At 39.8% G+C, this 27835-nt stretch overlaps 1 protein-coding gene across 4 annotated transcripts in view; it reads left to right on the top strand.

The window, feature by feature from the left end:
* The window catches only part of TRIO (trio Rho guanine nucleotide exchange factor), a 259879-nt gene that overhangs the window by 1449 nt on the left and 230595 nt on the right, over positions 1-27835 (top strand). The gene's annotated exons all lie outside the window — the stretch shown is intronic.

Raw genomic sequence — 27835 nt, forward strand, 5'->3', positions numbered from 1 at the left:
GCTCCCACTCGGGCCCGGCAAGTGACGGGCGGGACACCACCCTTTGCCGGCAGACACGCGGCGTGAAAACGGGTGCGGCGGGCGGGCGGCCCGGCCGGGGCGGGTGCTGGGACCGGGTGCTGCCCCGAGGCGGTGTGGCCCGTGACAGGTGCGACTCTCCCTCCCGTGCCGGCCCGATAACGGGCGCGTTACTGGAGCCGGGCGGACAGGGGTCCCCCCGACAGCATCCCGCCGCGGGTGCGGGCAGCCCTCGGTGTCGGGGGGCGGGCCGCGGAGTGCGCTGGCCCGGGCCCCCCGGGGAGACGGGCAGGGATGACACCGCTATAAAAGGCGAGGCGCCGCCGGTGGGGCTCCGCCGGTGCCGTGCTGCTGGGTGGCGGCCGAGGGCAGGGGCTGGGAGGGGGCGGCGGGTGTCGGTAGCGGGGAGGGAAGAGACAAAAAGCGAAGCCCACGTTAAGGGGCGTCCCTGCCTCGGCTGCCGGGCGCTGCCGGGCTGGGAAGGCAGGCTCGGTGCGGAGGCTCGGGAGGGGAAGGGAGGAGCGGGGAGCCTGTTGACAGGCTGCCGGCATTAAAAAAAAAAAAAAAGGCACGCAACCGGGCGGGGAGGGCGGCTGCCCCCGCCACCGAGACGCTGTCCCCCCGGGAATGGCGGCGGGGATGGAGGGGGAGGGAGGGCTGCCCTGGCCGCACGAACCGCCGGCGGCGGGGACGGAGCCCTGCGGGCAGCCTGGGCGGCGGCGGCGGCTGAGCCTCCCTCCGGTGCCGGCTGCCCTCCCCCGAGCGGCGGCGGCTCCTCCCTCCGCTCCGCTCCCCCGGCGGCTCCGCGCCCCCCTGGGCACCCCCGGCCCTTGCTCCCGGGCGGGGCAGGGCTGGGCACTGGCTCCCTTTGGGAGCCTAAAAAAGGAGCGGCGAGCAAGGAAAATGCAGACTCACCGCTGGAAAGATGAGGGGGATTGCCGATTTCGCGTGTTTAAACAGAAAAAAATAATAAAAAATTGGCAGTAATAATAAAAGCTGGGTTAATTGGTTTTTTTAAGGAAAGTCCGCGAGGGAAGTGGGAAACGGCGTAATCAGTGCCGCTCGCGGTCAGGGCTTGCTGTTGAATGTGTTGGATTTAATGAGGGTGAGGGAGGAGGTGTGATTTGCAGCAGGCATCCCCGAAGCAGGGTTCAGAGCTGCGTTTGCTTGGACAGACGGTCCCACACAGGGGGCTGCGTCCCCTCTGGAGGGCCTGATGCTTCCTAGGCAACCTCTTTCACATGACAGCAAACGAGTGCGAAACTCCTCGTTGAGTCAAGATGCTGTTCTTGGTGGGTTTCGTCGTGGGGGAAGGACTGAGCTTTGTCGTTCTCAGGAAGAAATCCCGTTGAAAGCAAAAATGACGGATTACAACAGAAGACTTGCAGTCTGCCTAGTCTAGTTACAAATGGGTACGTGTGTAGTAATCTTGCAGTTTTGGAAGACCCTGCCAGCTGTATTAATAGTCAACTTCCACATTTGTGTGTGGGTAGAGGGATGACACAGAGTTGATAAGCTCGTAAGTGGTGCAGTGATGACTTCTGATACTGGTAAATTTTAATAACAGGGAAGCTGCACTGAGTTTAGTCTTGCAGCAACCGAAAATCTTAAGGCAGTAGAAGGACATGTCAAATGCTTATCAAAAAACTCTTTGAGCGTATTTAACAACTGGCAGTCTCATTTCCGTACTTACACGTGGAGGTTATCTGGTTCAGCCTGGGTTGAGACATACACTGGAAAATGTTCTGGCGTCTCTTGTGGGTGTTTGGTATTGGGGAGAGCTTTTTATACTCCGCCTCTGTACGTGATCCACTCTTTTATAAGGAAAGGGTCTATTAAGAGATCTCCGGTGCTTCCCTTTGAACAGGAGGCACAGTTTTTTTTTTTTCAGTAAAACACAATGGACACAGCGATCAATGAACAAGCAAAAACCTTCATTTGGTGTACGTGGGAGCAGACAAAATATTTTTCTCTTTCCAGTATTTACAATGACAAATGTTTCCTTTTTCCTGTCACTTGCAGAGAATGTCAGCAAAGCTGTAGCTGTTACTTAAAAGAGAAAATGAGTAAAAATGTTACAATGTTTTCCAGGAGGAAAAAAAACAACAACAAAAACCCCACCTGAACAATTAGTTCTAATCTTAGGTTAGTTAAATTAGTCAGTTGAGCTGCCAGTGGGGTTATTGGCTTTCCTCCTGTCCTTTTGTAAGACTACGCCTGGAGTAGAATTGAAGTAGCCTGAAGAATGGAGTGTCCTTATTTGGAAGGTGTTTTGTTAGGATATTGAACAGCAGCTAGGTTCACATCACTTGAAGTGTGTACATTTCCGGTTTTCACTTTGGTTATGTAAATGTAAACTTTGAGTTGTTGTGGAAATAAGTTGCAATTGAAATGTGAAGAAAGCAGCTGAACTGGAAGTGAGGTAGTAGTATGAAAACACAAAGATTGTGTGTCTGGAATTTGAATGAATCGGCCCTTTATTGGAATTGGAAGAAATTGAGGCAGCTTGCTTTGTTATCTGTTTGATATCTAAACCTCATTATTTGAGATTTGAAAAGACAAGAACACCTTGTTAGATCCGTCACCTTCTTTGTGGCAGGATTAAGAGTAAAACTGGTAAGAAGCAGAGTTGGGTGCCCAGCAAAGTGATTACATTTTGACGGAGAAAACACAGCGGTTGTAGGAAGTGCCTTTCTGTCCTATATGTAAATTGGAGATTAGAGATGGCTCTGTAAACTGACAGAAGAATTCTCTCAGAATTATTGAAGCATGGACTATTACTGTATGAAAACCCAGTGGCACAGAGTGTAGTGGCTGGATGGAGGGTTGTTAATACATGTGTGAAGTATAAAAGATGTAGTCTGTATGAAAAGGTATTAAGATGAAATGTTTCAAAATGTGTTCTAAGTTTCAACTTAAAATCCTATGCATTCTGAAGGGCTGAAAACAGCAACCATGAGCAAAATTGAATTTGAGGGACTGTCATCAAGTCATGACTTACAGGGCAGGAACTGTATAGAGATTTTGTTTGGTTGTTCTGTTGTGTAAATCTTCATCTTTCCAGCTTTGAGCCCTCAATACTTTGGGAAGGGGACTGTCAGCTGACATCTTTAGGATGCAAGAATGAGGGCTGTCTAAGTTTAAATCATGCTATTATAACGGTGACCTCCAAACCAAAGAATTTTTGCTAGTTGAAGTTAATTAATTTTGGTTTTGAGCCTAATGAGCAAGACTTTTTTCACCTAACTAAAGGACATATTGATCGTACATTTTGTAATTAAATTTACCTTTCTAGGATGATGGAGAAATCTGTGAATACTAAAGGATGCAGAGAAAAAAGCTTTTAGGCACTTCAGTCAACTGCTGGCTGGTCAGTATAACAAGTGACTTTATAAATGGCCCTGATAAGTCTCAGTGGAAAAAAACCCCGAGTTACCAACTGATGACTCTTCATAGTTTTGTGATGAAAGTGGATTTATTTCTTGTAAGATATGTTCAGTGTGAGTGGCTTCTGCAAACTGTGCAGTAGCTTCATTCATGTACAGACAAATGATACATTTTTTCAAAGCCATTGAGGAGATTTGTGTTGTCATCACCTGTTTATTAGCACACTTGCCACATTTCCAGAAGGAGCAAAATTTGCGTACTGGGCAAGGGGCAGGGACCTTTTGGAGAGACAGAAATGGCAAAACAAAGGAAAAACAAAAGGCCCTGGAAGTCCTGTCACGAGGGTGAATAAATACCCAAGCTTAGCCAGGTTGAATCTGTATATAAGTGTTGATCATACTTCATCTGGGAAGACAGAAAGGTGGAGGATTTTCCATCTAAAAATGAATCAATGCAGGTGCCAGCAGTCCTTTCTCAGGAAGAGGAATAAGTCCATAAGATGCAAGTGGAACAAGCCAGAACAGCTTTGAATAGTGACTGGTTCTAACACTGTACACTTAATCTTTCCTGTGTACATGCTTCTTAATGTAAACTTAATGATAAGAGAATTTAAAACTTCGTTTTGAGGTATATGTAGGTATTAAAATGTGTAGGTACCCTGTATTTTAGGAAAATGGGATGCTGAAATCTATTGTGGTTATGGACATGTAGTTGATGACTTACACAAGTACTAGTGACTTGGATCAATCTGGGTTCAACAAAGTCTGCCCATAGCAGCCTAGGCAGATAATTGCTTGAATAGCTGAGACAATATAGAAAGTATTAATATATAATGAAATTATGAGTATTATTTTTTTCTCTTAAATAATGATTGTATGGTTTGGTTAGTTTTCATGAACATCTCTTAAAAGGTAATACTGTAAAGATAAAACCTAGAAGATTTATTCAGAAATTTGCTATTTCAAATTTACAGGAGGATCTATGTTTTGCTTCTTCCTGGTCATATTGTTTTTATACTGTTGCCTTGCCTGCTTTACATTAGTGTTCTGTGATAGTGGCTGGGAAAGTTGACTGCCTGTAGTAGACAACATTAAAACGCTACTGTCTAGGAACAGGGGAAGCAAAGAGAGAGGGAGAGGAAAGATTATAGGTAACAGAAAAAGCAACCATACTATTAAAAGGCAGCAATTTTTTTTTTTTTTTGAATACTGCTAATAAAAACATGCTAGCTTTTAGGTCATAGGCAAAATAGCTTTCATATCAATATTCATATTCATTTTATTTGATCAAATGTGAAAAAGCAGCCTTTTTTTCAGCTAAAATCTATGGAGCAGAACACACAACATAAAAAGTTAAGGTAGTGCTGTTTTAAGATGGTTCATTTATCTCCTGCTGGCACGTAGTAGGTAACCTACAGAGAAGGCAGTCAGAGCTCTGGTTATGTGGCTTACTTGGTGTAGCAGTTGGAGTAGCTACAGAGTAGTGATGAATGTTAACAAAAGTAGTCTAACAGTGAAGCCCAAGGTGAAATGTTGGCAGGCAGCACTGGTGGTACCCCACATGATATCTCCATCCTGTCTTCTGCAAGTGTTGATTCTTGGCCCTGTGACTGTCAGGAGCTGAGGTGTGTTTGAGGGTTGTAGAAGCGGTGAGCATGCAGAGAATGTAAGGTATGAAGCAGGTTGGCCATTCTTTTATGCAGCTTAGAGTGACAACAGTGTTTGTATTAAAAAAAACCAAACCAAAACCAAAAAACAAACCCCACAACAAAAAACTTTAGATGTTGTGTCTGCTTTTCAAGAATCTGCTACTTTGTCCTATGGGTTGCTTTAGTCAGTGAGGAGGCTGCATCAGTGTTGCTATCATTAGTAGTGGTTAACCTGGGCAGAAGAAGAAGTGGGTCCTCCTGTGGAGCATTGAATCCAGTTCCAGCAGCATCCATTTTAATAAGATAATTTAAAGTGAGGTGGGTGGGAAATAGGTGCTTTGAAAAACACCATAGAGAAATGTCATAACTTGATAGTTGCTGATGTGCAGCATGCAGAACAAAAATAACTACAGAAACAATGAAGAAACAATGGAGGAGTTACTCTGGGAATAGTGTTGTTGGATTGACGTTTCCTGGAACAATGAAGACGAGGACAGAGTGCTTCAGTGTGAAATGCAGCAGCTGTTGTGCAACTTGGCCTCATGAGGAACAGCCAAACCTCTCTAGGGATAGCAAAGGGTAGAGGAAGTTAGAGGTTAGGGTGTGTTTGAAAGAGTTGGAGGCAGAAGTCATGAATATTTCTAAGAGGGGACAGAGAATTGCTTATAACATCTGTGATAGCTGACAGTTGATAAACTAAATGCACATTTGGGGTGAGAGGTAAATGGGAGTTAGAGGAAAGTCAGGCCCATTCTTGAGAGGAGTAGGTTTGAGCTGGCATGAAGTGCTGATGTGCTCAGAAAGGAGCTGACAGAAGTACTAAGAGACTTGGTGCAGTTGAGGCTTTCATTAATTGCAGAGCTTGGTCACTGTGTAGACAAGGTGGGTAGTAAACATTTCTGAAAGCGGCGGTTTCTCTCCAATTAAACGTAACCCACAGCAATGTAGCAGAAACAGGTATGAAATTTCAACCTGAAAAATCATGTGGCTACCAAAAGCTTGTCTAAGTAAAATGACCATGAAGGTAAATAAAATCAGAACAAAGACTGGAAAGACTTTCCCATCACCAGTATAAAGAGAAAATATTTGTGTTGCTCTATGCTTTTTCAATTAAAAACAAAAACAAACTTCTAGCGTCAACATATGGGCCTGTTTAGATGCAGGTTAGGTCAGTTTATTAATAGGGCGAAACTGCACTTTGATTTTGGCCTGGACCTTGAAGAAGCAGGTGAGATCACTGAAGTAGCTGTTTGTGGTCAGCAAAAGTGTTAAAATAGGAAATACACATTGAAAGTTTGCAAATGCACTGGTGGTTGAGGGGTATTCTTCTGAAAGTGAGCGGTGATTTTAATGAGAACAAAACCACCTAATTTTTCTGCTTCATGTTGTTTAGGACCAAGTCTAATCCTGAAAAGAAAAAAGGCTACTGGGTAAAATAATTATAAAAAAAAAAGAAGAAGAAAGAAGGTCATAGCAGGCTATTTTAATCTAGTGACTAAAATAGTTGCATCTACTAGGTTGTTCTCATAAAGAAATTTGCTTGATTTGGAGAAGGATCTTTGTGTAACTTAAAATTTTTCTTGGTGCAGCAAAATAAAAAAGTAGACTACTGGTGAAGTAATACTTGATGATCTGCAAAGCTGAGTCATATTCTTTCAGGAAGGATACTGCTGTTTTGAGAAAACAGATCACTTACCCAGTAGTGAGGAGGAGGAATTGAAATGACAAGGAACAACTCAAGTGCTTTTAGCAGTAGACACTACAGTACATTAAAGCATCCGATTTTCATCCTCTAGAGTAAGTTGTTTTATTGATATTCAAAGAGGAGGGTTATAAATGAGTTGTGTCCACAAAGTTTCACTCAACAGTCTGAATGATGGTACTCTCCTTTAAAGACATAGAGACCTTTCCGGTGGCTTCCTTGCCAAAAAGATACTCTAACTCACCTGGAAGTGTTGATCCCAGGCTCTTCTGGTTGCACAGGGGAGGAGGTAGCCTAAGTGTCTTTGTGCATTTGTTTAAAAAATAGCGTTGTTTTCCAAGGTTGTTGAGTGAAGTCTTCTCAAATCATTTAGTCAAAAATGTTTCATCTCCTGTGTCGCTCTTACTGCCATGCCTAAGTGGCAGTAGCACTGGTTAATAAACACCACTGCAAATATGTAACAGGTTTTCTTTCCGAGCTATGCTGAACTGTGCATCTTGCTGGTACTTTGTATTTGGTGTTTTGTAACCTAGACCTTACCGAAGAACTGAAATCAGTTATTGCTGTTTTGTGATTATGGTGGAAAAAGGAACCTTTACAGGGAGATTAGAAAATTCTGTCTCTTGGACCCTAAGATGATAAGGAAGCAAGATGTAAATATTAGGAAGAAAAGAGTAGGCTGCCAGCACTCAACATATGCCAGTAGTTTGCTTTGTCCACTATGTTTTATAGTATAGAATTTCAACAGAGTGCTTGGATAATTATTACAAATCTGTGTAAGAGTCAGGTTAATGTTATCAGCTTGTCAGTCAGAACATGGGGCTGAGATTCAGGAAGGTTTGTTTTACCGGTGTGTGTAGGGATATGTGAGTGCGTGTATACACTCTTAAACTAAATATTCCATGTAGCTTAGAAAACTGAGTTCGTATGATGAATCTTTTTAACAAAAAAGTTGGAGTTTCCTGGGCAGCAGGCACCAAATGGGGCTATTGTGAGTAATCCTGATGTGTCTGCGAAACTACTCAGAGCTTAATTACTCATGTTTCCTTGTAGTCTTAGTGCATGTATGAGCAGTAATAGTTATTCGTGAGGTTTCTGCAGACAATGTAAACAACCAGTAGTGATTTTTGCGGTTAGCTTCATACATAACTGTTTAGCAATTACAGGCTGAGGGTCTGGGGTCATAGTGAAGTGAGATTTCATAAATGATACAAATGAACAGGAAAATATACTGCGGCCAGTAGGGCTCACAAGGACACTTTAAAAACCCATTTGTTTTTATGTAGTCCATGGTGCACTTCTTACATCAGTGAATTACAATCCAAAACTTCTATGTTTTATACTGAATTCCTGCATTTTTGTGCATCAGTGAAACCTGCAGCCTTGTGAGATTCTTTGTCAAGGCATTTGGTCAAAGGCTTTTCTCTGAGCTTTGTGATGGTCACATAGCTGGTAAATAACTTCAAGGCCATCAAAGAATGAGAAATGTTATTGCTGAGATTTCTTGAAAAAAGAACGTTCAAGTCTTGGGGACTGCTTGTTTTCAGAGCCCAAACAGATGTTAAAAGTTTTGATGAAATGAGGTGATGTTTCTTAAAGCTTGGCCCAGATAATAAAGGGATAATACATCAAGAACAGCAGGAGAATGCATCAAGAACATCCCAAGAAATGAGTTAGAATAAATGGAGCATTTAAACACTAAATATTACTTGGCTAACCTTTTGTGCTACACAGTGGACTTTGCTGTACCCATTGTATAGACTTGGCTATGCACTACTGGATATAATTTTCTATCAGCATTAAGGTAGTAAGTTCTTCACTTTCCAAATGTTTATCATGCCACTAACTTTTGGACATGTTGGATTATGCAGCATCGAGTGCAAAGATGAAATCATTTTCTGAGATCATAAAAATGCTCCACCCTCTTTTAAAAAATTTAGGCTAAGGTTGAAGTGTCTTGGCCTTTTGTAATTCTGGAATTAGAGGAATAAATATCTACAGCTAAAGGCACAACAAAAAGGTAGAAAACTGTCAGTAAATCAATGTGAATTGAAATACAAATTGCCTGGATTAATCTAGTCTATGGAGAAGCTGATAGTACACAGTGCGGTGAAGATCAGACTTAAGAAGGTGTCAAACCCTATCTTTAGAAGCCTCCTTCTGTCTGTTACTGTAGGGTTATAAAATAGGATATGATTTCTCTGCTAAAGAAACAGAACGACCATTAATTTTGTTTTTTAAAAAATAAAACTTTAATCTCTAAGATGTAATCCCTGTCTTCATTTATTTGCTTGCTTTATTGATGCTAGTTAGCAAGTCCTTTTTGGTTGCATAGTGCACATCAGGTTGGTCCTGAAAGAATGGAAATGGGACAGTTGCAGCAGCAGCTTATACTTTTGCTTTGCACCCCTTAAAGCCACACTTTGTGTACCTCAAGTACGTGTTTTCTGCAGTTAAGGATAGTTGTTAGACTTGAACTTGCCATGGCTTGCAGAGTTCAAAGAGGAAATCAGTGCTGTGCATTGCTTAACTGACAGGGCTTATGTGAGACAGGCTTCTGTGAGGACAACAAAGGCAAGCCAAAAATTTATTAGGACAGTGGCACCTTTTCGGATGGAAAGATGAGGTCTGCCATAATGGCTTAACTAGTAACTTGTTGATTGCCTTGTTAATGCTTTATATGAAATAAATAAAAATTAAGAGACCAGCTTCTCCAAATGTAGTGGAAGGCTGTCTTTGGAAGGAAAACAAGGACACCCCCTTGACTGAATTTTTTGCCTTGGTGTTTAAGCAGAAAGTTACAAATGTGAAGTTCATTTTTGTTCCCATTATGGGAAAATTCTACTGTTTGTCCGTTGAATTATCAAGGCAGCAGAGCCAAATCAATCCTGATTATAAGGAAGTGATAAAATATGGTTTAGCTAGTGGTGATCCTTGCAGAGGATAACCATGGCATGCTGTTACCTGTCAGTGCAGAAAGAGCAGTATCTTCTGTACTACAATGCAAGGACTGGAGTCAAATATGCCTTTCCTTAACTTGGAACAAGGGTACAACTCGGCCAACAATAACCACTCAGCATGTGTGTGTGTGTTAACTTTTTTTTTTTTTAAAGCTTGGAATCAGATGCATCCTTCCTTAGCCAAAGGGAAACATTTGAGAAGCTGTGACGCATTTACACAGATGAAGGAAGGAAATGTCCAAAAGAGTCAAAAGCTAAAAATAGATCAGTTTACTGAGCTGAACTCTGGGTGGGAGTTGAAGAACTAAATATAAATCTAAATTTGAACCTTTGTGACTTACATAACTAAGTAGTGTAAACTTTTTTTTTTTTTGCGTTAAACTTTATAGTGGACAGCTTCAGGTGAAGACTTGTGTCAAGCCTTATGAGGTGGTTTTCCAGTGCCTTAAATAGATAGTACTGAGAAGTTTGACCATCTCTTGATGATTATTGTTCCAGCACAGTTTAACTCCCTGGAAAAATGGATTGTGGGTTGTTTTGTTTTGTTTTTTCTTCTTTGTTTTGAAGAACTGCTCTGTGGAAATGGTATGTCCTGGCTGTACTGAACAGAAGTTTTAAGCCAGTAATTATTAGAACCCATATCTGTGAGGCTAAAAAAAAAAAAAGTATCTTTTTTTTTCCCTAGCTTCTTTGAGAAACAGTAAATTTGCCTCTGTCTGACCCATATGTAAAAAGCAGTGAAACCTGAACATTTAAGAATTCATGTTTGGTTATCCAAAAATGTTTGCCTTGTGCCCTGCCACAAACCCCAGTTTGGACGCTGTCATCTTTCCTTAGTGGTGAAGGAAAAATAATCTTTTTAGAGAGTTTAAAATTTGTGTAATGGAAAAGAATATTGGAAAAACTCTTCATGTGCAGGAGTCTTCTAGATTACTGTCCTTAGATGTCGATGATAGGGCTAAGAAAATCAAGACAAGCAAATTTTCTTTCTTTCTCCCTGGAGAAACAGATTATGTTTTTGGGGGAGCTGGGGGCAACCCACATGATACTGCTAACTAAATCAGGCCTTTTCCAGTCCAATGAAGCGGGGTCCATGAAACCTTGTGGTTTAGCGTTTGCCGGTGAAGAGCAGTTCTTTCGTGATGCTATACCTAATTCTAAGCTTTGCATTGGAGAGGTGACATACATAGAGTTAATGCTTTGACTTTGTTGGAAAAAGAAATGTTACCGTTAAAATAGTTGTATTTATAAATATAGTAAATATAATAGGAAATTATGTGTAAAAATGGTAGCATTTATTTGATTAACTTCAAGCAGTAACTGTCCTCCCCCCCCAAGATGAGAAGGTTTGGTTTTTATATTTAACACCTTTTCTTACTGTATTGTCTGCTGTAGAATGTTTACTTGGCAGATGTATAAATAGTTGTGCTCTTGTTTGCTTTTTGGTTTTGTTTGGTTTTCCAGAGGAGTCCAAGAATGTTTTTGCAAGGTTGTTTTGAAGAAATTTGTTGTCTTTGATTACTAAAATAGTATTTATTCCAAGCAGGAATTTATCTGTTTATAGCAAAATGCTACAGTTTGTAGCAAAATGACTTGACTACCTACAGTGATGGGTATATACCAGTATGCCAATTTAAACTTTGTATTTATGGAATAGATCGTATAGCAAAGCGTAAGAAATACTATTTTTTTAAATATCATTTTTCTAGAATATGCTTTTGAAGTGGACTTGTCCGTGTTGCTTTGCCCACTGTGTTAACCCACTGTTAGAAAGTTAAAGCTGTAAAAACCATTTGAAAGACCAATTGGTTAGCTGAACATCTACTTCACCTGTGATGTTTCTGCTTGTCGGCAAGTTCATGATGTCAAATCTGAGCAGGACGTGACTTGCAGTTCATGTTCACTGAGGCAACAAGAGTGGGTTCAAAGAGCAAGAAGGTGCTGCTCTTCATAATGTTGTAGATGGCCTCTAGGCAGTGAAGAGGAAGTGGCAGAATGCTGCATTTTATTGTGGGAAGGTAAGGATGGATATACCTTGAAATTAAGGTAGAGCCTTTAATGGGCAGCTTTAAGTTGTCTGTGATGCCTGAGTTTGGTTTCCTTCTGTGCATATGCTGCAGCTTTTGTATGTCTTGATACAGCAGAGAGTAAGAGGAAGGTTTGTTGTGTCTTTAGCAGCCAACATGGTATCCTAGGCTTTTTAATTTGTTTCTTTGTGCGCATCTTCAGTATTTGGGGTAGGAATCTCACTCCCATTTGCCTCCTTTGCTAATACTTTGGCTTCTGCACCGGTTCTAGATACAAAGCTTCAGAGGTGGGGTGCAAAATTGGCTCTTTGAATTCTACTAGTTTAATGAGGCTGGTCTAACCACAGGAGAGATAAGTGTTAGAGGAGGGATCTTTTTCCAGACTGGCTTTTTACTCTCTTAATTGTCATCCTCATTTGTGTGATCCCTTCTTTTGTTCCTTTTCCTCAATAAATAAGACAGAGGTCCAACAGACAATAAGCTCAATCACTAGGCATCAGTGTTCATCTCCACAGGAGGTCCATTATGTGTACAGAGATAAGTAGGGGGTCCTATGGAAAAGCACTGCATAGTTTGAGTGTTACAGCACTACAGTGTGCTACACTGACAAATAAGGGTTGCACAGGCAACCTTAATGCTGCATTACCTAGTTTTTGAGTGCTTTTTGTGGCAGCTTCAATCAAGCTTGGCCCTAGCTCAATTAAGTAATTGTTTAGTGTTTATGTAAAGTTTTCATTAAGTGCCTTAGTGGATGACAGTAGATGATGTTGGTTTTATCAGACTGCACTGGATTACTGCATTACATCAGAGTTATTTTGGGAGTAGAAATGTATTAATTCATTATATAACATTAAGCGAGGCGGATGTGTAAGCTGTTTTATTACATAGATATGTTGAGGAAAGCAACTCTTCAAACACAAATAAAGTACTGCTTGGAGACTTTGACAAAAAACCCGAGTATACTTTGGTGTTAAATTTCTTAGGGTTTGTGTCACTTGAGCATCACATGCAAACCCCCTATGGAAGGATGACACTGAACGACTAAATTGGAAATAAATATTGATAAGTCACCTAAGTTACCACATTAGGGTGTCGGTGGGTTTTTTTTTTTGCCAGCTATGTGGACTGTATTAAGCATGCAAGTGGTAAAATTGCTGCTTTAACGAGAAGGTTTCTGAACTGAGATGTCATGTAACCTCTGAGGAAGAACCCAAGTGGAGATGAAGGGGTGCCTCTCTTCAGGATAGGAAAGAATTATCTATCTTCCCAGTTGCCTTTCAATATGGAATCCATTTCATCACATTAAGAGATTTAGCTTACTATGAAAACAGTTATTTCCCATATTCAGCCAATTTCTGTTCCACAAAACAGATATATCTGTACTGCAGTCTGATGTCAAAGGTGACAAACGTCTGGAAATGTTACAGTTATATTTAAAAGTTCAGTATTCATTTGTTGCCAGGTCTTCCTGTTGGAGATCAGTTCTCTTAGCTTTCGAACAGCACACAGCATAAGGACAATATTACCATCCCCATTAAAACAAAGAAGGAATTCATTCTATCTAAATGTCACATTTCTCATCCAAGCATCCATTGCTTTTGCACAAAAATTTGAGAATAAGGCCAGGATCCAAGACAAAATTCTTGTTTCTGTTGTGCTGTTGATATTGTGCAGAAAGGGAAGGAGAAGTGAGCAAAACAGTTGTTCGTGCTGGGGACCAGTCAGACTATTTCTAACCAGTGAGGCAGGACTTCCATGTAAGTTGTTGAGTATGTGGTAGTTGAAGTAGAGCTCTGGAGAATAAGCTCTGCTATTGTTATCTTGGTTCTGCCCAAATATATTCTAGTTTGGCACTGATGGGAGATGTAGCCTTCGAGAAGGCAGTGATACTTGGCCTAGAGGCAGGTGGGAGCATATCTAAGATGATGAAAGATGGAACAGAAAATGGAGGGAGGAGAAGATAACTGACAGAATTCAGGATGAGAGTCAGTTTTCTTACAGAAATACTGGAAATTGCTACACTACTTACCTACTGCAAGTGTTGCTGTATCTTTTGTGGTTAAGGTCTTATAGTAATACTGAAACAGAACTAACAATTCTACCCAGGCAGATTAATAGATACAAGGGAGTCTGAATTTTCACAGGCCATTTGACAGAAAATGTACTGTTTCCCTGAAGCAGCTGCTGATTTCAAGGCCAAAGGGAAGATTTTCTTGTTTTAAAGCAGAGCACAAGAAGGATGAGCCTAGGCAGAAGAATGAGAGAGAGATAATGGGTGTCTGATGCAGAAGACTTGGGGTTTTAAGTGAGATGAGGTCACGAAGAGAACTGACCCTTGAAAGGAACGGGGAGATGGTTTGCCTTTTTATATACCCTGCTGCTGGGATATTTGCTTTACAAGGATGATGCGTTCAAATCAGAGAGGCGAGTTGTTAATAGGCCCTACCCTAGTTAGGGCTACTGTTTCTTTATTCCTTCAAGAAAAGAGCAAGAAACAGGAAAGGAACTTGCATAGAATTCCTTAATTTTGTACTGCAAAGTACAGTCTTGATTGACATAACAGTAGCTTTCTCTTGAGTTAACCTGTTTTTACTTTAAAATTACCTTTTCCCATACCACTCTTCCACAAACGCCTGCCACTTGCAGTAAAAATGTATTATTTGGGTTTCTGTGGAAAGAGCAGTTCCAGGAGGTCACTGACACAGTCTCAGCTCCACAAGGACCCAGCTCATAAACAGTCTGCTTGGTCTTGCCTCTGATCTGGCAGTACTGCAGAGGATGTGTGTAAGAGGCTGTACTGATCTCAAGAGATTTGTTGAACCTTATCTCTAGGTAATCATCTTCTTGTGTTCAGATGAGATTACTAATCACGTATTTCAATTAGAGAAATGTCATAGCTGTAGGAAAATAAAACTGTGTGGAAATGTTAGTGGTTATTTTGCTGACAGTCTCCTCTGCTTAAGGAGGCTGATCAAAACCTACTGCATTGACAACTGTATGCTCTCGAATAAAAAGGGATCATGACTAATTTCAGGCTGACTTCTTCCCAGGGACTTTTTCTTCTTTGTGGCCAGAAGTTGTTCTTGATGAAATAGTGAGAGATGTGAACCATAAATTGCTTTGTATTGATCCAATAAAGAGGCTGCCAAGTCGCCCTCATTTTGATTGTTGCCTTCTAGTAAAGTATATTAAAGGAAAAGTTGATGTTATTAATGTAAAAATAAGTTTCCAGAAAGGGCAGTTCATGTAGCTGAAAAACTGAAGCTGAATTAAGAAAAAAGAGCTAACTTGAGTTTACTCCCTGGGCTAAGAGTAATTTCAAAGTTAACGTATTCTGAGATGTTGCTTTGACAGCAATGTTGGATCTACTCCTGTAGCATGCAGTTAGAATTGTCATTCCCTGAGATATTTAAAATGCTTATAACTGGCTTCAGTTAAGCGCAGAAACGGAGTGTGGTTGAGCTATTTTTTCAAACAACATCTACTTCAGTAGCTGCTGTCTGTGCAGTTTATCTAGTGTTAAAAACATTCAAGTGTCTAAAATTAGGAATATATTGCCATTAGAAACAAGCAAACCACAACCCATGCATTTTGCTCACTGACTTTAAGCATGGTGTTACTGTTGGATGTCCTCTTTTTGTGACTTATTTGGTCAGAGTTCTGAGTCCATCAAAAATACTTTGGTCCATGTCTTAAAGATAAAGTAAAAATCAGTACTATGACACTTCAAGCTGGTGGGGGAAATTGACAGCCAGATGTATGAGATTACTAATTGGCTGATAGCTTGAAAACAGTTCTTAATTAAAAGCATAAGTTTTATAAAGATAGCAATGTATTAATGAGGTAACTTTATATTTTCCTTTAAAATTGTCCTTGCCATAGGGAGACTTTGTGATGGCGTACTGTAAAGGTAGGAGTGGAAAAAATGGTTAGTGTACCCCTTGTGCTGCCAATAGTTCTCCCTGGGAGTGTGTTCTGGTCTGACTTCTAAGTTGTAGTTGTTTCTAAAGCTAGAAATGGTTATCAAGGTCTGCTGAGGCTTGATGTCTGATAACACTGCACTTCTTTCTGGCTCTTTAGATGTCTGTGGTTTTTTGCCCATTGCCCTACTTCTTAGAGCTGGTGTGAAAGTTTTCCTGAAGCAGCGGCTGTACGCTGGGCTCTGCTGTGCTTAGTACGGTCATCCTGTGGTCTGACTGGCTGGCTCCTGTGTGGTGATGAAATAGTTGAATGTAGGCTACACAATTTGAATTCCTGAAGAAAAAGAGGTCGTACGTGCGTTCTTTAAAACATTTTTAGTTACTACATCTCTGCCTTTCCCTTAAGCTTTCAGAGACATATCTGAATATAGCATCAATTAAATTCCTGTCCTTTGATGAAGGAAGTCCTTTGCTTAATGCATAGCTGATATACTTGGAACATTAGGGCATCATTCAGGACCCAAAATTAATTGCCACTTGGGACTGATAGTGCCACGTGGGCATTAGAAAGAACATTGTCTCTTTCAAAAGCCTTCTGAAATGGTCAGCTTTGAAAATAAGGCACATCATTACTACATTAAAGAAAGTACTGTGAGTATTGAATCTTGCTTGTCTTTCTCACTTTGTAGCAACAAAAGCAAATAGATATTTTCTGTTCAAGATGGCACAAGTTGCAAGAGGAGAGTCCTAACTTACTTGCTGTCTTCTTGTGCTCTTTCTTCCCTCCACCAGCTCCCAAATGTAGGAGGAAAAAGCCCAAAGCTGGCACAAAGGCAAGAGGGCATCTCATTCCAAACCCAGTGACTAATGCATCAGTCCATGGTAGAACAATGTTGTTTTAATGTGGCTAAGGCCCTGTTCTTTCCTTTGTATTGTATTCCTTCCTGTTGTAGAACATTGTTTTTAAAACACACTTATATCAGCTTGAATGGTAGGAACTTTGTGCTTATTGCTATAGTATCTGTATTAATTGGTTGGTGCAGCTGTTTCAAGTAGGAGGAAAAAAAAAAGTTAGGTGGGCATTGGCTGTTCAATAGCAAGTCTGTTTGTTAGCAGAGCTGGTAAAGCATACTAGATGCATGTGGAGTTATAAGAAGGCAGAACTAGGGAGGAGCTTAAGATCAACTTGCCTTTGGGAGCTCAACAGTGGAAGAAGCTCCATCAATCAGGCAAAACTGTGCTAGATAATGTGGATCCGAACATACAGCACATAGAAGATGAGGCTTCATTTGCTCAATTAAAGGAAACGCCTAATTTTCAATAATGCTTGAGCTAATATCCAGGCATTTCTGTGACTTGAACTTCAAAAGTGGAATTGGAGGTAGCTACTCTACGTGTTCTCTCTGATTAATTTCTGTGACTTGTACTAGACTGGTTGTGGGCAAGCAGGGAAGGGAGAGTGCTGTGTTTTTTCAATAATTGTATAATTAAATTCATTGATGGTAGGCCAAGAATACTGATCACAAGGGTTGGTGCTGAATCAGAAGGAATACTTTAAATGGTGCTCTGTTGAACAGAGACATAATTGCCCTCTCTTTCCCCTTCTTGGCTTATTGGATGGCTGAATTGCTCATTTCATACGTGACTTTGAGTGTGACTGGAGCTGTGAATCAGTGTTTGTTGGAGTTCTGCATCTGGCTTATGTTCTGACTTCCCTTTTATGAGCTGGAGAGGCTGTCTCTGTTATTACTAACTATGCAGTGAAAATCCTCTTAAACTCTCCTTGTTATGAGTGGGTGAAAATGTTTGGCAAACACACGAATCAATAATTGCTTATTTGCCTCACTGCTGCTTTTCAAAAGCTTCACTGTCCTTTTCTGTGTTTGCACAGATAATCGATGTCTGTTCCCAAATGATAATTAACAGGGATAGATAACTTTGGGGTCTTCCTTTACAAAGTCATCCTGCAACTGTGTCTCTCGGAAGCTGCTCTTGCTTATTCCATTTCTGACCTTTTGTCAGCAGCAGCAAGGCTTGCCTTGAAATTGCAATAGCTTATATGCAGTTATGCAGATGATTATTTTAGTTAAAGGTATTCACTGGTTTACCATGCTGCTGAAATGCCCAGAGCTCTGTGCATGACAAAAAAGGATAAGTAAACTGAATGAAGGCTATTAAAAGGGAAATAAACACTTGTCTTAGTATGAGGAAAAGCACTGCATGTAACTTGACCTGGTAAGTTTTCATAAAGAAGAGACTGGCTTTTTAATGGCCTTGTCTAACATGTCCATTTTGTTCTGCTGTTGCTGGCTGAAATTGAAAATTAAAATGAGGGAAAAATACCTTCATGATTACATTTTTTCCCTTGGGAACTTTTTCAATTGTGGCTTTCTCATAAGAGAGATTGTGGCTTCCTTTCTATTTCTGCAGCATGAAAATTCAGATTTGTGTAGCCTGTTTCTAAAGTTAAGAACGTTCTAGATGCCACTATTGGAAGATACAAAAAACTTCCAGGTGCCTGCAATTTGAGGAAGTCCCTAGCTGAATCAGATTGCCATCTCGATGTGACCTTTGCCAAAAATAACTGCAGTAGTACATGCACAAACTGTCTATGCAGTATAGTAAGGAGAAGACAAAGCAATCTATTTTAATATATGAGGTTTGTTTGCTTTTTTAGATTTGCATTTCTGTAGTGGAAAGGCAAGCTTTCAAAACTGTTTTACTTTGTTTGCTATTCAGGTCAGTGGCATCTTACTCCACTGGATGACTGCAAGATAGACTTGAGCTATTCATGCTGTTCCAGTGGGATTCACTGTCACTGGGTGACTTGTTTTGTTTCAGCACTTGCCTTTGTCATCTACTGAAAACTACTTTAGATACCATAATTTAGTCCACTGAAAAACTACTTTTTGGTACTGTAACTTACATTAGCTGGATGACAACACAGTTAAAGCTTCAAACTACATTGTTCTGTAGATCAGATGAACCACAGATGCAATAGCTGTATCTGCCCAAACCTTAAAGTATGTCCAGATTGTTTGGATCTCAGTGATATCATCTAATGGTCAGAAAGTTTCTTTAGTGGACAAAAAGTAGGGGCAGAAAAAGATGACTGCCCTGCATTCAGTAGGCCTGGAACTACATCTAATATGTTTGGGCATCTAGAGCCTTTTAATAATTGTTTCCGTTACCAATGTAGTTCAGATTAAAGTGTGCTTCTGAAGCGCATCGCTTGATTGTCCCATTTTACACTTCTTTACTCTCCATTGTGGAGCATCTCAGGTGCACAAAGAGGATTCCGCTCAGATGAAATTTAATTGGAAGACGTGCAGAGAACCAGACAACAGCCAGTCAAAAGTAAAACTACCTACAAAACATGTAGTTTGGCCATTGGGGCCTCTGCACCAAGGTTTTGTTGTACTGACCCTCTTCTGTTGTGCTGTGTGACAAGCTAATGTAGACGCAGCTGAAGAGGGCCAGCAGGTAAGACCTGGAAGTCAGCAGATACTCTAATGAATTAACAAAGACCTTGTAGTGACAGAGGGTTAATTTACTGTGTGAATTGAATGATCACTCTAAAGAAGAGGATTGTGCTTTACAGCAAGGGCAGGTAACCTTTCTTGATATCAAAAGAGTCCTGGGACTGCAAGGGCTTGGAGAGCTGAAGGAAGGGAAGAGATGGCTGCTCAAGTTTACAGGTATGAGATGAGGGGCTTGGTGCTGCATGTGGCACAGCAGCTGTTGCAGTTGTGCTTTCTTCTGTGGCAAGACACTTAGATTACCTGTCAGCATCACCCTAATGGTGATCTCAGTTTTGACTGTTAACCTGTGCTTCAACTTTTGAAGAGCTTCACATGTCTAAAAAGCGCGTTAGTCACTAATGCTCTAGAGAAGGACAGATGTTCAAAGTTCCTCTCTACCTCATGTGACTGGATGGAAGGTGGCTTTTTCCTCTACACATTCACTCCTAGAGAAAACACGGTTGAGGTGCGAATGGGAAGAATACCATACTCTTCCCACTCTTGTTTGTTGGAAATGGTGAGTTGTTTCTCTGTAGAGCTGTTCAAAGCCAAGAAACAAATTAAATGCTGTAGGAAGACAGCAGGAGCAGGCGTGTGAACTGACTTTCAAATGCAGATATCCTGGAGAAATTCTTCTCACGCAAAAGCTGCTCCAAAGTTGTTTTTTTATTCACAAAGGAGCTCAGTTACTAAATTGTCTTCAGTAATTGAGCACTGGTCATACCTTTGAAAAATCTGAAACGTTATTGTAGAATTCATTGTTAGTTGAAGTATTTTTGCAATAGGATGGAGAAGTATAACTCTGACTAATGGATAGTGTTTTCTTTCACCATGCCCCTTCTCATGGGAATAAACTGTTAGCTCCTAATACTTAGATAAATATTGGAATTGAATGCTGAATGTTACTAATCAGCCTAGCATCAGTGTAAGACTTAGAGCTCAAGTAGCCTTGCTGTGATAGCTAGATTTGACTTCCTTGCCCGAATTCCTTGACTTCCTTGCCAGAATTTTCATCTCTGTAGTAGAGTTATCTGAGAAGAATATTTTCTGAAGTCTCAACTGCTTGATTGCAGCATCATTGTATCTCAGTCCAAATGTTACTGGCTTATGGGTTTGAAAGGTTGCGCTTTGGTGGAGGTGCCAGCACTCCCATTTGTCTTCTCTGTGGGTGGCTTCTGGAGCAGGAATGTGTCAGGATAACACCAGAAGAGAAGTAACGTTGGAAGCTGTAGGCAACATTGATCAATTTTTATTAAAAATCCTGGTGTGGAGCCCTTGTACTTAATGAGAATGTGCTGAAGGGCTTAGTGAAGGTCACTGCTGGCAGTAAGGATTTGTTGAGATCCCGGCTCTTTAAGGGTTGCTGCCAACTGAAAAAACCTTCCAAGACCTTGGTTCTTTTGGCTGCTGAGTGTGTTTGCATTGCCCAGGAGGAGGTGACTAAGGTGAAAATTTGGATTTCTGAAGACCTACTGAGAGTGAGTTCATTTGCTTTTGCAGACTTGTCTGGAGAGATGGTGAGCTCTGGCAGATGAGTGAGATGCCTCATTTTTTAATCTATTATGATTTGTTAGTTGACACTATCGCATGAAATTAGAAAAATTTACTTTAAAATCAATTTAATCTCAAAGGGTTGAAGTGATGATGCTAAACAAATCTTCCAGTCCCTCAAAACTCCCAAGTGTAAGTTGTGTATTTAGTTCTGATATAAAAAGACTTAGTGTTGAATTTGAAAAATTGTCAAAGTCCCTGGCACTGTTCATAGGATTGTCTGCCCAGCCAGAGTTATATACATTCTTGGCAATATATTTGCTTCTTTCAAATGTGTGTGTTATAAGTGTCTTGATGCCTTGTGTTTAGTGCCTTAATATTGACATATTTTTGCTGGAGGATGATGCAAACCTTGGTCCTCTAGCAATTCTTTTGGTGCCTGTACATTGATGCATCAACAACCAGCAACCATCTGTTTCCTAAAGTCCTGTTCCTGGACTTTAACCCTAACCTGTCAACTCCAAGCAGATCTGGTTGTAGAGCTTCATTTTTGAGAGGAAGGCTAAAGTAATGGTGTGACTTTGAGGGTATTTGATAAATACTTGCGTTAATAGACTTAATTTGAGTTTTGAGTGAGTACTGCTAAATAGCATTTGTGAAAAGAATGTTTATTGTTCTTAAGATGACCGTGTTACCAATGATTTTGTGGAATAAAAATGGCATAATTTTTTATCCCAGAATCAGTGTTGTGAAGTAACATGTATGGAGGGAGGGAGTAAATCTTGTTTTAGGAAAGAATTCAAATTAACTTTGCTTTCTTTGGTTGCATTAACAGCTTGAGCTGTTGGTTTTCTAAACTGATTTTTTGAGCTCAACTGGACTTTGTGTTATTTAACATCACAGTTACAATTTGAGGTGACAGGGAACTTCAGGCATGTCTTTGCCTCTTCCCTTGTCAGGGAAAGGAAAAGATTGCGACTGGAAGTCAGTCTTGTGACCTCTCGGGGAAAGTGGCTTGCATCTCCTTCAGAAGAGAGTAGACTCTCAACCGGTCCATTACTGCAACTCTGTGCTCATAGAAAGTGAAACGGTATTTCTAAATTATGCTTAGTTATCAAAGAAATCTGTGGCCTGAAAAGGGTACCTCAGCCTGCAGTGTATTCTGGCTTCTTTGTGTGGCTCCCGGTGTCCTAAACTTTGGTGCATTTTTTCTCTCCTCTGATGGGTACTCATAAGGAGTTGTAGCCATTTGTGTGATTTGTGTGTCTGTTAATAGAACATTTGTAAAATCAAAATTGTCAGGCATGATTGAAAACACTCCCTAGAGAGTCAGAATTGCTATATTTGGAGCTGTGTCTACAAAGAAAAGAAGAGAGGGAGTACTTGTGGGGTAATTTTTTTCTTTCTGAATACAGCCTCTTTCCTAAATTACCACTTCATTTTGCAGTCAGTGCTACAAGGGTAGAAGTCCCTTGGTGACAGAGCTACTGAATTCAGCAGACGTATGTCGATACCAAGCAAAAGATCTCAGAAGAGGTTTTACTGGAATATACAGAGCTCCAGTGGGAATGTTGACTCAGGCTAAATTCTGCCTCTTCCCTGGTGTAAGTTCTGTTACATATTGCCAAGAATTGAGTGTTGTCCCTTTCAAAAGTATCCCTTATCTCCAGTTGCTTATTTAACTAATAAGTTCATATGGGTAAAAAACCACGCGTTGCTTTCATATTAATTATGAACATTCAACTGAAAGGAGCAGTTTTTCCTCTAACTTGAATATTGTAGTGCAAACATGTTTCCCAGGCAATAGTAAAATGACTAAAGGAATTTTTGGGTCACCTTTCATTTTAGATGATAAATTATGGACATGAGTTACCACAGAATGCTACTTATTTCATGTTATGGTGTTTGGATGGTATCTCAGCAGGTGCTGTTAACTATGGAACTTGTTACGAGCAGCTGAAATTCCTGTCTATTTTTTTTTTTTTAATGTCTTAAGCTACAGGGACATGAAGAACTATTGTCCCTATGGGTGAAACCAAATGTGCGTCTGTCCCATTATCCTACCTTAGCTGGTAACCAAACCAGATGCCCAGGAAATGCTCTGCAAGTTAAACCTCTGTGGAGCGTCTCCATTGCGTTGCCCCAGCATACAACTAGATCTTTCAAAGCCAAGTGATATTTTTGTATTTTCAGTGACCTGCAGAGTTTTGCTTTTTTACTAACTTGTTCAGTGTCCCCTTGGGCTTGTATATGCTTTTATATTTTGCAAATCCAGTGGTAGACAAGTTCATAGCTTTAACTGCGCATAGTGTGAGGCATCATCTCCTTGTGTTGTTTTGAACCTGCTGTTTTTGTTTGATACCTCCATCTCTTGTATTGGAAGAGTTCCCAAACAATTAATTTGCCCTGTCCAAGCCACTCATGATTTTATAAACCTTTCTTATGTTCCTCAGATTTTCCATGCTGAAAAGTCCTACTCTGTTCAGCCACTTTTTGTGCAGAAGGATTAATTTTATTTATCCCTGATACTCCTCTTTGAACTTTCTCTAGTTTTTCAATCTTACCTGAGAAGATTGAACTAGATTGTGTTGAAAATGTGTACACATAGCAACTTTACACAGTTGTATAATGTTTTCAGTGTCATTTTCTATTCCTTTCCCACTAATGCTGAGCATTTAATCTGCTTTTCTTATGCTTTTCTCCCTGTGTCCATGCATTTGTTTTTATCTACATTGAGCATATCCTTGACAATATGGTGACCAAAATACTTAGTTTAACTTGTAAATTAAGCTGAGGCCACTCCCATATAAGAGCCAATATAGTTTAGACATTAGATACTGTGTTAAAGAACACCCCAATGTAAGAAAAGTTTAGTATTTGTAAGCCAGTTGTCATGAAAGTAAGTGAAAGCGTTTGTGACCTTGGATTGCACGATAATGAGCAGCAAGACTCTGGTCTAACACAATCTTGAAAGGCATTTTTTAATCTTCAAAAGTAAGGTGGTTTATTTCTAGTCTGTTCACATCCTGTCTCTCATAGTTGCTAACTCCAGTTTGAAGTAGCTGACTTCTGGAAACTTTTGAGTATGAGTTTTTATTTTTGAAGGGATAGTGTGGCTTCTGATCCCTTACATCATAATAGCCCTTACCGCATAATAGCTGTGACATAGGATGCCTTGTTTAATGTGTAATTTAATGGTATGCAAGCTGTTGCATTTGTTGGTCAAGTTTATGAACAAGATGATGCTGTTAGTGAATATAGAAACAAAAGGCTGTAAGATGTTATTTTGTTCTGAAATAAGCTTATTGGTTCATTGTAATGAGAAAAAACCAGTAAAATCTTACATACAAAGACAGCTGTTGTTGTCTAACTTAGTTTGGACCAGTGCTATCATAATTTCTTCTTTGTATTTGGAGATAGGGCGAGGTGAAACCCTCGTCCCTGGTGGTATATGCATACAGCATTGCCATTAATAATATTCAAATGGTTCTTGGAAGTGGGCTTGATATTTAAGCTCTGATACTACTGCTCAATTCTGAAATTGTTGTGAATGGCCTCAGTTTCCAGAAAGAGAGTACTGTGTCCTCATAATATTGCAGGAGGTAATTTGCTGAATGGAGCTTTTTGTGAGCGCTGGTGCTTATGTATGTGAAGATATGTAAATATGTGGTCATCTTTGAGGAATTACTACACATGGAAGAATGCAGAAGGAGTAGTTGGTTCAATGAAGGCTGCACTTCCAATTTGCAAGATTTTTTCATTTTATTTTAGTTGTCTCCCATTGAGGTAACTCCCTGGAGTTTGAATGCCAAACCTGCATTAAGGAAACATTTTTCTCTTTTAGTGAAGCTCATGAAACTAGTGGCCCTGAATGGCTAGGAGTGTGCTTTGTGCATTTGGGGTGGTGCAGAGGAAAGCAACACTAGCTGCGGGAGGCTTGGAGAGGAATTGTCATAAGGCCATTCTGGCCATTTTCTGGTAGCTGGAGCCAGTTGTAAGAACTTATGATTTGATTGTTGGAAAAACAAAGAACTAATGTTGCACACAAATTCCAGTTGCTTATAATGCTTTATACAGCACGGATGTGAAAACAGATTTCTTTCCAAGTGTTAATATAGTAAGACAACCCTATATTAATGTTAGGGTTTATATTTTGTTTTTTTATATTTTTATATTATATTATTCACCTTAGCCAGATAATACTTGTTCTGCAACAGTTGAATTAACTGGTTATTAATTGAGGAACTTGGTATTTACAACAGTAAGTAATGATACAGATAGATTATCATCAATTAATAATTTTATAATTCTTTTAATAGTTTATAGTAATGTAATTTGTAATGACAGCAATAAATACAATTTATGATAAATTTTAGTCTAAGTGCCCTTAAAATAGAAGTTATAATAGAGGAGCAAAGGCACCTATAATCCTCTAGGCTGCTCAAATTAATATGTCCTCTAGGCAGAATAACCTATATTCAGTTTAGCCCTGCAAAATTAATTGTGAAGCCAAACGATGAATTAAAAAAACAATAAATTGAGTTTTAATAATCTGTAGAATACTTTTCTTATGTAGAGGAGAAGCCAAGAAATATCTTCCAAGTTCTCTGCTGAATCCAATTTTTTTCTGTGTCTACACCACCCGTATTTGGTTATAAAATGACAGTGCTTGTTAGCTACAGATACTTAAAATTCGAAGTGAAGTTTGCTGTCTGTTTTTTTTTCGTCAAGTATGTCACTAGCTTTGGAAAATGCTGTCTTTAACTGTACAATACAAAGCAAATGAGGAAAATAAACTTGTAAACTAGTTGTAATTTGCATTTAAATTTGTGTGTGTGTGAGAGTGGTCCTTTTCACAGGAAACTAAATGGACAGGGTATATGGAATTCCAGATTATAATGTTGTAAAAGAATTTGGAATGCATGCATAAAATTACTACATTGGTTCATACTTACTTTTATTCTGGATGTAGGGCAGCATGATTTAACACTTTATGAGGAAGGTGCAAATAACTGGCTGTTTCTACTTTTAAGTACTTGTTCACAAAGAACTTTAAAAAAAAGATCTGTTTTATCCTTAATCATGCTGTGGTCCTCATAAAATAAGCTTAATACCAAAGCTACTGCTCTGGTTGCAGAAGAATATTTTTGGATTAACCTTGAACGTGAATGCACATAATTACACAAAGGGAAACACTATCTCTTTGGTTCTGTGGAAATTGGGAGAGCTACTGGTCATGTAAATGGCAATTGTTAAAGCATAGTCTAGACTAGCTCCTACTAGGCTCGTGGCTTAATTCTCTTGAGGCTGCCTTTCTTAGGAAACACTTGGTGCTGATACCGGTTGCGCTTCCATGTTCCTCTTAGCAATAGCATCCTAGAAAAACTTGTTTATGCCCCTGCTGAAATGCCTATGTACACAAACAGAAGACTTTAACCTTAGTTAAGGAGCACTTACATTCTGAATTTAAAGTAATTAGGTGTTATTAGTTAGCACTGTTATAAGGAGGTCTGTTTTATTTAGTGGTTGTGGGTTTTTTCTTAAATATTTGTTTCAAGTTTGTTATACTATCTGTACTTGGGTTGGAATTAGCAAGGATAAACACTCAGCATTATTTTATTTCACATCCCCTTTGCTGCAGTTTTTATAAGAAGGGGTATAGCTAATTAGATATGCCAAATAGCTCAGAATAGTGCAGGCAGGGAAATGTCTAGTTAAATTAAATTGTACCAAGCATTTTGATTAAATACTTTTAAAGCGAGAGAGTTGTTCCCAGATCTTCCCGAGTGAAAGTGTTTTTTAAGCAGTACAGCAATTGCTGTTGTACGTAAGTTACATGATTTTGGTTGTTGGTTTTTTGGGGGGATGGGGTGATAAATTTTTTTTTTTTTTACAATAAAACAGGGACAAGGATGTTTGTTCTCAGAGGAACGGTGTTACAAAGAACTTAAGAGCATAAGGATGAATGAAAACCTGGTATACGTTCAACATAAACTGTTCTTTTGGATGTTATTTCACTAACAGAACTACTGATTAAGTCTTTATCTTCACAGCACACTGATAAAATCTCAGGCTTTAGCTGTTAGTTGAATGTAGTTAAATGACCCTAACTACATGAAAATGTAAGCAGCTTTGTTTAAATTTTAAATACCAAATGAAGTTAGTCATTTGATGACATGTTTGGGTACTCTCCAGAGGCAATAGGCAGCCTTGTAGTGTGATATATTGGCTAGTTCTAGTTGTTGAAATCAAGTTGAGTACCTAAAAGGTTGTTATTGATCAAGTGCAATGTATGTAGACCAATTTGAATGCTATTTAATTAGTGTAACATCTGTACTGTCTTTACAGCACTGTCTGTTAAAGGAAGTGTCTTAAACACGTGTGTGCCACGCATCATGGCAAGCACTTCTCCGTGGCTGCGAGGAAAGAGCATCCTTTTTGTGTTGCCCAGGCCCGGAAGAGTGGGAGTGTAGAGAGCTTGGAACAAGTCCAGAGGTTGGATGGTTTAGTGAGGTGAACTAACTGCTCCACTTCTAAATGTAGTCAGCCTTAAAATCGAGATCTAAAAGGAATAAACGCATATTTAAATGGTAGATCCCCAAAGAGGAGGGGAGCAAAACCCACGGGCATGAAGATGCAGAACCGTGGAGCTGCGTCTCTCCTGCTGCGTTACGTAGCGGGCTCTGGGCTGGGAGGGGGCAGGGCTCCAGGGGCCTACTCAAAGCTTGCAAAAGTTAAGATCGGATAAGGGCTTCTGTTTATTTTTACTAGCAAGTAATGGCCTAAAGATTCTCTGAATCAAGAAGCAGTGTTATTTTTGGAATCTGTTACTAAGTGTTGTATGTTACAGTGTGAGACCCCTTAAATTTGGTCAATAGATTTTAATTTTTCTTCAATCAGATTATAGAAAGCCAGCCACTAATTTTGTTTTATCGTGCTTGTATTAGTTTACATCTTCTGACACAAATTCATGGTAGCTTTGTCACACTTAAAAAAAAAATTATTAAAGAACTTAATAAAAAAAAAACCCACAAGTGTGTTGAGTGTCCTGCAATTATGAATTTGCCTTTTTTCATGTTCCCAGATGTGAAAAACTAGGACATCCTTAGTACTTGTCCTTGATCTGCTGCTTAGGATGCTAGCAGTGGATGTAATAGTTGA

This window comes from Calidris pugnax, unplaced genomic scaffold (genome assembly GCF_001431845.1).
Source record: "Calidris pugnax isolate Ruff unplaced genomic scaffold, ASM143184v1 scaffold8, whole genome shotgun sequence".
Classification (NCBI taxonomy): domain Eukaryota; kingdom Metazoa; phylum Chordata; class Aves; order Charadriiformes; family Scolopacidae; genus Calidris; species Calidris pugnax.